The following is a 10,167-nucleotide window of genomic DNA, read 5'->3' on the forward strand; positions in this document are numbered from 1 at the left end:
TGTGCCGCGTCCGCAGTCCCGGTGGCGCCCAGGGCTGCCGCGGCCTCACCCTGCATGGCTCTCAGCGCTGGCCCCCGGGCTCCTCTGCTGGGTGCCTGCCACAAACCTCCCCCTCCGCCAGCGCCTGCCTTCCCATGTTTCCTCCCTCGCTCGCTCATCAGCTTGGGGCTAAGACTTCCTCACGTGGAAGGGATCGGCGTGGAGTGAATTTTCACAGCTGGGTTATCACCTCCTAAAAATAGGGCTGAGTGATGGATGGGAGCTGTCGCCAGGCCTGGAGCTGTGGGGAGCGGGTAGGAGGGAGAGAGGGGGATGGGGGTGGGGGGTCCACAGACTCCCAGGAGCACCCTGGACCTCTAGTGCTCCCTGTCCCACGTGGGCCTGAACCCCCTCGCTGCTGGGGGAAAGGCCGCTCTGTCCCTGAGGTCCTCAGTGCTGGGTCCGAGCCTCTGGGAGGGGCCACCTTCAGTCACATGGGCTGCATCTGCCAACAGGTGCTCGCCAGGCAGCCGCAAATGTCCGAATCTGGTGGGGCCACACCCTGGGGGGGAGTCTAGGAACCGTAGGGCACTGCCTAGGGCTGCCTTCACCTCTGACCCTAGTCTCAGACTTCCTCCCCCTGGCCTCCAGCTTCTTGGGTTTCAGATATCCATCAGCCTGGCCTCAGGATCCAGGTGCCCGTGGGCACTTTGAAGACGCAGCTGGGCTTCAGACTCCAGATGAGGGGAGGCACAGGTGTGGGGTTCCCTCACCCCTAATACATGTGCACATATACGCCACGGCTGATGGGCATGCACACTGACAGACCTGTCCACAGACACACAGACAGACCCACAGCTGGGTGGCAAGTGCATCCCCCCGCCGCGCCCCCTGGGTCTCAGGAGGTGCTCCTATTCAAGGTTGGGGTGTCACTGCCATCACCACAGTCACCTGGCACTGGACCTTCACTGCTGAGTCCTGTCTGGACTGGGCTACTGCTGGGTTCTGGCAGCCTGGGGGGGCTGCTGCTTGGCCACTTGGGCCAGGGTCCCCAGAATGGTGGCAATAGCATATGTTTACGGCACCTCGGGTTCTCTGGGGATTGTAGCCTGAAGGTGCTGAGCCTTACTGGACCCCCTTCCTTAGCTGGGGTCCCAGGGGCTCCCCTAATGCCCAGAGCCTGGCCTCGGGGTGCTGGGAGGTGGGCCAGCCCTTCACTGTCACGCCTGTGTGCGCCTCCTGGAAGATAGTTGATGCTTCCCTTCCTTCCTCCTTCTTTCCAAACCTCCTTGCACCCAGCCTCGGGCCCCTTGCCCAGAAAGTCGTAGCCTCGCGAGAGGGAGAGGGCTAGGTTGGCATCTGCGCAGGCCCGAGACCCCTGCCCAGGCCTGCCTCTCGCAGTTCCGGCGGCGGCGCTGGTGGGCTGCTCTCAGGGGGCAGGCGGCTGCAGAGTGACAATATTAAATGCAGCTGCACTGAAACATGGCCTCAATCCAATTACGCCAGGAAACAAGAGCAGCCGCTTAGGCTAATCTGGTTATTCCGCCCCGGCCTCCCCTCCGCTGCCTCGCAGGGATGCCCAGGAGGGACGCTGTCTGGGTGGGCAGCGACTCGAGCACGTCCCTGTGCCCCATGGACAGCCTGCCCCCTCCTGGGGCGGCCACAGCTCCTGCTGGCAGGGAAGCCATGCTCCCCCCATGCTCCTTTGATCTACCCAGCGCCGAGCTTCAGGGTGCTCAGCCTGTTCTGGGCAGGGGGAGCCAGCCATGGAGGAGGCTGGGGGCTCTACCCTCAGTGGGATGCCCTGAGCTGGGGAGACAGGCCAGCAAATCTGAAAGACCGTTCCAGATGGAGGGCTGCAGGGGGTCATGGCGGGGGGAGGAAGGCCTGTGGAAGGTGATGTTGGAGCAGAGGGCAGCATCAGAGCAAGGAGCTGTCCTTGGGGGCTGTCCCGGCAGAGGGAAAGCCGGTGCTCTGAGCAGGGAGTGATTTGGCAGGTTCTAGAACACGGCGGTGAGCTGGTGTTGTTGGGGATGAAGGGACAGAGACTGTCGCCCTGGCAGGAAGCACAGATTTGTTCCAAGAGGAGAACCATGTCAGATTCAGGCTCAGAGAGGCTCACTGGGTGGGTGCTGTGTGGACAGCAGAGGGGGCAGCCGCTGGCATACCCAAGTGCTCAGAGCAGGGTGGAGTGGTCGGGAGGAGAGAAATGGCTGCACTCGTTCATTTCTGGAAGAAGGACTTGCCAGCGACTGTGCGTGGGGTGGAGGAAGAAGAGGTCTGGGGGTCTCCCTGCTCCCAACCTGTGCCTCTGTGGCTGGCACTACGGACACCTCTGGAATTAGCCAGGCAGGGTCTGCTCCTCTGGGAAGTTATGGTAAAAAGAGAGAGAGACTTAAAGCAAGAGATTACAGGAGGAAGAGGGAAGCCATAAGGGGGTGTGTGCAGGGGACATGGTATTGGAGTCAAGATCCGAGTAGTGGATGTGTCTATCGGGGGCAGAGGGAAGTTCAGCAAAGCTGGTCACAGATATGGAGGGGTAAGGGTCAGAGATGGGGAGACAGAGAGGCAGAGTTGGGGTCCACATGCCCTTGCAGACTTGGCTCAAAGCCTAGGGGATCTGAAACCCCCCTGGAAGAAAGGGATAGGTGGACTGAATATGGCCAGGACAGGATGAACTTCCACCTGGAGGTATAGCCAGTCTGCTGATCACCTGGGCCCGAGGAGAAATGGGGAGCCAGGGAAAGTTCCTGAGTCAGGGAGTGACAAAATGAAAGCTTCTCTCCAACCATAAATGAGGGGAGGAGGGCTGTGTCGTGAGAAGAGCTGCACTGACCTGAGTTCAGGGCTCAGCACCTGACACCTTGAGGGCGTTCCACTCTGAGCCTGGGCATTTTCCAGGTATAAGAATAGTTCAGATTTATTTTTTTTTCATTGAGATATAATCCACATACCATAAAATCCTCCCTTTTAAAGTGGAGAATTCACAAACTCAGAAAGTGAAGCCTTCATAGGATTCATACCATGAAATTCATCCCTTCGAAGTACAGAAGAAGCTGGTTTCCCTGTGTATTCGCAAGTTGTGCAATTATGGCTTCTAAATCATTCCAGAACGTTTTCATCCCACCAAAAAGAAGTTCTGGGTTTGTCATCTGTCAAGTGGGGACAGAACTAAGCACCTGAGTCGAAGGGAGATGGCTGAAGAGAAGACACCCCAAATGCTGCCCGGCACACAGGAGGCACCTGACGAGGGTTAAGGCCTGTTACGATGTAGAAACGCAGTCCCCTCCTGTGGCCCATCCTGCTGCCCCGCCAGCGCCCGTCCTCGGCAGGCCCCCACCGCACAGACCCCTACACAGGGCGTGAGGAAGGAGAGTGTGGGGTAGGGGTGGAGTGTTCCCGAGGTACAGTGACAGAGCAGGGTGGGGGTGACGGCACCCTGAGCAACCTTCCGCATGTGGTCATAGCAGCAGCCTGCAGGGAGACTCAGGCTGGAGAGACCTGAGGGGATCCCTGACTCTCCTGGAGTCCCCACGCTGTTGGCATTACACGACAGTACCAAGTCTAGTCAGTGGAGAGACCCTCTGCCACCTTCCCCCTCAAAGGATTGTGCTTCTTAATTATTTTAAAGTCAGGGCCCGGATCAGGGTTCGAGTCCCATCCACGGAGGCTTGAAAAGACACTGGGCACACATGCCTGCACAGCACCCCAAAGGGATGGAATGTAGCTGGGCCCGCTGAGGGGCGCTCTCTCTCTCTCACTCTCTCTCTCTCAGGCACACACACCCCCTCTGGCATAAACACACAGACAAAGAAGTTACAATCACTGGCCATGAACTTATCCCCGCGGTCCTGGCTGCTGGGCACACTCAGGGACATCAGAGCACTGTGGTCCTGGAGCCTGGTCTGGCCGTGACCCTTGAGCCTGGCTGGCACAGGACCAGCAATGGCCCGGACAGAGCCTGGCCTCCCCGTACGAGCACAGACACAACCCCCACCACATACACTTGGGTGTGGTCAGAGCTGGTAGCTGCCAGTGCAGGCCAAGCTGGGGAGAGCAGGCGGGTGGGGGGCACTCTCAGGTTATAGATGGTGTCTGGCGTCCAGCTGGTCCCCATCCATGCTGCTCTGCTTGAACCGAGCCGGCAAGGGTGTGGCGGAAGTCTGTGCCTACGGCAGCCCCAGCCCTAGAGTCGCAAGCCAAGATGAACAGGACTGTGCCCCCCCGCTCCCGGCTGCCTCCTTGAGCTGCCGAGCAGCCAGGGAGAGGAGGGGTCTCTGATTCAGACACTAAGACTGAGGCCAGGGCTCCAGGGCTGCTGGGCAGTGATGCCAGGGTTTGGCAGCTCTCTGTACCCCATGGGATTCCTCTGACTCTCCCAAGCACCGCTGTCCACCTGGCATGTTCTAGACGGACGTGCAGTCCCACAGCTGTGTCAATAAATCAGCCGTTTACAGAGCAGGCGCCCATCTCCCACGATAGGACTCGAGTGTGTGAGCAGAGGCATCCCGCGCTGGGCAGAGGGCTGTGCCTGGCTCCCAGGGCCTCCCAGGTCCTCGCTCAGCTCCACAAACACACACGACGTACCTACACTCCCACAGCCCAGGCCAGGCTCACAGAGGGTGGCAGAGCCCCGGGGTGGGAGAAAGCCTGCCTGGTTCTTGGCTCAGCCAGAGGGACGCTGGGTGGGGATGACTTGGAGAGGCAGGAGGCAGCAGGCTGGGGGCCAGGAGGCCGGGGGCCAGAAGGCCGGCTGGAGGACTGATGGCGAGCAGGAAGCTGGACAGGGAGAGGGCCCGAAGCAGCCCAGCTACACTCAGGGGAGGTGGGGAACTCCTGCAGGAGTTGGAGAGGGGCTGGGGGGCAGCTGGGAGCTGGTCCTAGGGGATGAAACAAAGCCAGAGGGCTAGACAGTGGTGTTCATGGGAGTTGGGCTCAAGGCCAAAGTGGAGTTCAGATTTGGGGTGAGGCTCAGGGGTCCTGGAACTGTACCACCACCTCTAGGGGTGGCAGGGTGGAACTCCCCATCCTGGAACCTAGACCCCTGTCTTTCTCCACCCTGTAGGCTCTTGGGCCCCACACAGGGAAGGTGGGTGTTGGGGTGTCACCCAGGATGTTCCCTTCTAAGAGGAATCTGGGGAGGATTCTTGAACCTTAGTACTTCAGATGGTGGAGACCCCTGGAGGTCATCCTGGTCCCTGCCCCCAGACCTGTTCCTCAGGGCAGAGTTCCCCACCACTGAGAAAGCACCAGGATGTGGTCCAGGCAATGTCAGGCCCGCCCCACGCCAGGCCGCCTTCCTCTTCCACGCTTCTGTGTCCCTTCCGTGACTTCTCTGCATCTTCGCTCCTGATAGCAACAGTTGCCACGTGTGGTTCGCACCCCGTGTGCCAGGCACCAGCTCAGTCTAGCCTGGAGATTTGCCACCTTACCCCCTCACAACCCACAGGGTGGGCCTCGTCATCCCCACTTTGCAGGTGAGGAAACCGAGGCTCAGAGAGGTGCAGTGACCCCCACAGGCAGACAAGTGAATGGCCGGAGCAGTGAGTGAGCGAACAGCAGGATCTGGACCCTAGCCCCCTGCCTGAATTGCCTGGGTTTTCCAGCCCACTGCCCCCTCTCAATCCTCTCGCGTTATGTATCTTTCTTTTAAAAAAATTATTTATTCTATTTTATGTATTATTATTATTCTTTCATTTGACCAGAGAAAGAGTGAAAGTGGGAAAGCAAGCTGCTAGATCTGGGACTCGAATCGTGGCCAGCCACGTGGGAGTCCAGCGCCCTAGCCACCCTGCTACCTGCTGGCCCCCCCATGTTTTGTATCTCTGTAAGCCCCGCAAATCCTTCAGAGATGAACTGGGAATAATAAGTAAGGGCATGAGTAAGGAAGGAGAGGCTGCGGCGGGAGCTGACCCTGGGTCAGAGCTGGGACCCAGTATCCAGAGAGGAGTGGGCACAGCACAGCCGGGACTAGTTCTGGGCCTTCTGCTTCTGGGGGGCTTTCAAGGTACCCCAGCCTGACTCCAAGGTCAAGGGTGAGTCAGCAGAGCCTGACAAGGGTGGACTGATGGACAGCTGGGGCTGACGTAGGGTGAGGGAGTTCCGCCCCGGGAGGGTGCTGGGTGTACGTGGCAGCAAGTGTGGGTGGGAGTGTGGCCAGCCTGCTGCAGGGCGTGCATGGGGTGTGGGAGACGTGGCACCCAGCTCCTCCCCGTGCAGCTCACTGCGAGCTGAGACCCGACACTCCTGCTACAGTGCGAGCATGTTGACACGTTAATCCTGCCACCCTCGGGAGCACACGCAGGATTAGTCAGACTCCTAAGGGACAGAGCTGAGTTCCCAAGCCTCCGGCCTCGGCAGGTGCAGTCTGGGGGAGCTGAGCCCAGGCTCCCAGACTCCAGTGGTCTGAAGGAGCGACCCTAGATTCTTGGGGTGACTCAAGGGTAAAAGACCCCTTGGGGTGCCCCATCCCCACCTCTGGTCCCCACCCCGGTGAAGTCCCAGAGTTGGGCAGGAGTGGGGCCTCCCCTCTTCGGTGCAGCCAGCCCCGGGCACTGCTGTGGGCTGGTTTGGAGTATCTCCTCACATGTCCACAGGTGGTGCCGGGTTCAACCCAACTCCTACTGCCCCTCAGGGCAGAGCCAGTGGCGCGCTGGTCCCCCCAGCCTGTGTGCAGGCATGCAGGTCTGTGTATATGCGAGCGTGTGCATCGTACAGGGTGCGTGTGCGATGCCCCTACACATGTGCGCATGTGCCACAGTCCACGAGAGCCGCCCTGCCCTCCTCTCAGCCTCCTCCCCACCAGGGCAGAGCAGCACAGAGACTCAGCCTTCGAAGGTTACATGGTTACTTCCAGCCTGGATCCCTGCCAGCAGCAAGCATGTGTGTGTGCATCCACATGTAAGGGGCAGGGGGAGAGGCACCCCTGAGGCACCCCTCGGTGTGTGCCCTGCCTACTCTCTCCTGCCTAAGCTGGCCCATAGCCCCTCGCCCCTGTAATGGCAAAGCTGGAGAGGTGACAGCGAAGTCACAGGGGACAGTAGGAGGAGTGTGGGCTTTGGGGTCATCCTGGTTACAGATCCTGGGCAGTTCCGTCACCTCTCTGAGCCTCAGTTTCCCTATCTGCAAAATGGGTGGACGGTACACCCTCAGGAAAGCACCTCGCAGGGACCCAACATGTGGCAGTGAGGTGAGGACAGTGATGGGGCTGCTCAGGGCAGGGGGACAGCCAGGAGGGAGCAGGGGTGTGCATGGGGCCTGGAAGATCCAGGGACCTGTGCTGCTACAGCCCGCCTTTGGCCCCCATAACCTGTGCCCTGGGGGCCTCTACATTGCCCCTTATCCCACTGGCCCCAGACTATACCCCCAGGTCCAAAGAGGTGGCAGGATGACCGCAGGGCTCCTGGGGAGTCATGGGATGTGTGTGGGCCAAGGAGCCCTCCTGGCTCTGCAGGCCTCTACTCCCTCCACCACCCTGGGGTGCAGCCCTCTGAGATCCTGGGGAGACCCTGGGGACTGCGTGCAGGCATGACTCTACGTTATCGTGTCACCTAATGACAATCACCCTAGTTTTGTTTTTTTTTTTTTTGGAAAAAAAGTTTATTCCATGAGCAAGAGAGACAGAGACACAGAGAGAGATAGAGAGCACCTCCTAAAGGGTCTTGACTTGCTCTGCCTTCAGCCTTAGCTAGCCCTGGATCATGGGTGCATGTGTGCCCAGTGTACTCAGGAGGGCTCCAGGCACGAATCTGGAACCTTCCATGTGGTTCAGCCTCACTTACCACTCTACTACCATCAGGCCCTGCCTGGTCCTGTTATTATCCCCTTTTCTAGATAAGGAAACTGAGGCTCAGAGAGGTTCTGTCACTTTGCACGAGATCCCCCAACGTGTCAGTGGAATTCAAACCCGGGCAGTTGGGCTCCAGGGAGGTTTGAGGGTGTTGGCAGAAAATGGGGCCCTGAAGTAGAGGCAGCGAAGCGTGTTGGCGGCTTAGCAGGCTCCTCTGGAGAGCAGAGCTGTCTGGGCACCGCGTGGAGGCAGTTCCCGCCCAAAGCAGATGCTGTCCTGTTCAATTTGGAGCTGAGGTGCAAACAAAGCTCAGCGCCCTCTGCTCCCGCCCCAAATCAAATTCCTGCTATGATTTCTCTGCGGGCGGTGGCGGCCTGCCTTCCGGGGAGGGAGGGGCAGGCTGGCACAGGGGCCAGGCCCATGCGCGGGCTGGCAGGCGAGAGCCGGCGGAGACCAGGCCATTTGTCTGGGGCAGCCAGCAAGGCTGGCCGGGATCTTCCACCCAAATTAAATTTTAACCCAGCTCATAAATCTTCCACTAAGTCAGTCCCCTGTAGCAGCCCGGCCCACCACAGGCCTCAGTGTGAGCCGGCACAGGGACAGCCTCTTCCCCTTACCCTGTGTGGCTGCAGGGCAGCTGGGCCAGCCTTCCTTGGAGAGTGGGGACAGTCACCCACAGATAGCTTTGGGGTCAGGGTGGCCCTCAGGCCATCACCCACTGGGGCTGGCAAAGGGCCCAGCCAGGCTGTCATAGGCGGAAGCTCTGTTGTCATCCAGGGGCCTTGAAGGCCTGGGCCAGAGTCCCGGTGGGCTCTGCTGTTGGAAGGGCCTGGGTTCAAACCACAGTCTGCCTCCTCCCAGCAGTGTCAGCCTTAGTCGGTTTCCTGGCTTCTCCGGGCCTCAGTTTTCTCAGCTGTGCATCAGAACAGCATCCCATAGGGACGTGGAGAAGAATGTGGGAATGATGCAGATCAAGTCCTGGGGCAATTCAAGGGAGCTCTTCTCAGGCCACACCACCTCTACTCCCTCAGAAGAACTGGCACGGGAGGGCGGTGGGGGACTCTTTCTGCTCCTATAGCCCCTGCCCTCAGCAGAAAGTGAGCAGCCTTGCAGCTGCTGGGGATGAGGGGTGAGGCCCGAGGGAGGTATGCACCTTCTGTGTGAGCTGAGGCTGCAGTGGGCTAGGCTGGGTGGGCATGCAGCCTGGGGGACACGCACAGCTATGCTGAATCCTAGGCCAGGACTCAGCAAGCAAGTAAGCAGCTTGAGCCCCACCGGGTGGGGAAGGAAGCACTCAGCCAAGAGCCCCACCCTGTCCCAGGGCCTCCAGGCGGCCCCAGAGAGGAGCTTCCTTTATTTGCTGTTTTCCGGAGGTGTAAGTTCAGCGACACTAACCGAAGTGCACAGCCTTGCGAATTTCACATACATACTGCATCCAACTCAGAGCACAGCACATTCTGTAAGCTCCCTTTCCACTCCGGCTTTCTACTCTCAAGTCCAAGCTGTCCCTCTGCCTCTGCTCTCCCCTTTGTGCCCCCGCCTCAGAATGAGGTTCAGATGCTTTCCACGTGGCCCCCAGGCTGGCTGCCCCACCCCAACGCTGGGCGTCTCTGCATGCCCATGAAGGAGCCTTCCTGCTGCCCGTGCCTTTGCATGTGCTAGTCTTGTTGCTGGGGTGCTTTTCTTCCTCCTGCAGCTCCACTTTCCCTGCTGACTCCTACCCGTGCTCCAAGGATCTTACTGTACGTACTCAACCCATGTTTAACAATGAAAGAGAGCTGGGCGCATGTGTGTGCGTGCCCAAGATCCCGAGAGGAGAATGGAGGAGAAGGGATTGTGGCGTGGCCATCCTCCCTGGGGGGTGATTTCTCGCTTTCTGTCTCTATGTCTCTCTCTGTCTGTCTGGCGAGCACACGCACCCTATAGCGAAAAACTCTCCAAAAAATAAATAAATAAATAAATAAATAAATAAATAAATAAATATTAATGAATGTGAACTTGGAAAAAAAAAAAAAAAAAAAAAACAATGATAGAGAGGGCGCCAGCAAGTGGCGTGGTGGTTAAGGGTGCTGGACTCCCACATGGCCGACCGTGGTTCGAGTCTCGGACAAGGAGGCTTGCTTTCTCACTTTCCCTCTCTCTCTCTTCTCTCACTCATTCGCTGTCCCTCTCTGGTCAAATTAAGATACATAAATAAAGTTAAATTAAGTAATTCTTTGAAAAGAACTAATGAAAGAGAGGAAGAGAAGGAAAGGAAGGTGAGAAGGAAGAGAGGGAGGAAGATGATCATGCCCCTGGTACAGAGGACAGCATGGGGGGCTGGGAGTGGTGGAGCAGGGACTCGGTCTCCCTACGTCTAGCCTGTGACTCCTGCAGGACATGCTAGGGAGGGAGCCCGG

The 10,167-nt window shown here is 58.8% G+C and overlaps 1 protein-coding gene across 1 annotated transcript in view; it reads right to left on the reverse strand.

Annotated features, from left to right (window-relative positions):
- MACROD1 (mono-ADP ribosylhydrolase 1) overlaps positions 1-10,167 on the reverse strand; it is a gene marked incomplete at its 5' end in the record, with an annotated part of 187,195 nt that overhangs the window by 90,439 nt on the left and 86,589 nt on the right.

This window comes from Tupaia chinensis, unplaced genomic scaffold, assembly GCF_000334495.1.
Source record: "Tupaia chinensis unplaced genomic scaffold, TupChi_1.0 Scaffold000273_1, whole genome shotgun sequence".
Classification (NCBI taxonomy): Eukaryota; Metazoa; Chordata; class Mammalia; order Scandentia; family Tupaiidae; genus Tupaia; species Tupaia belangeri.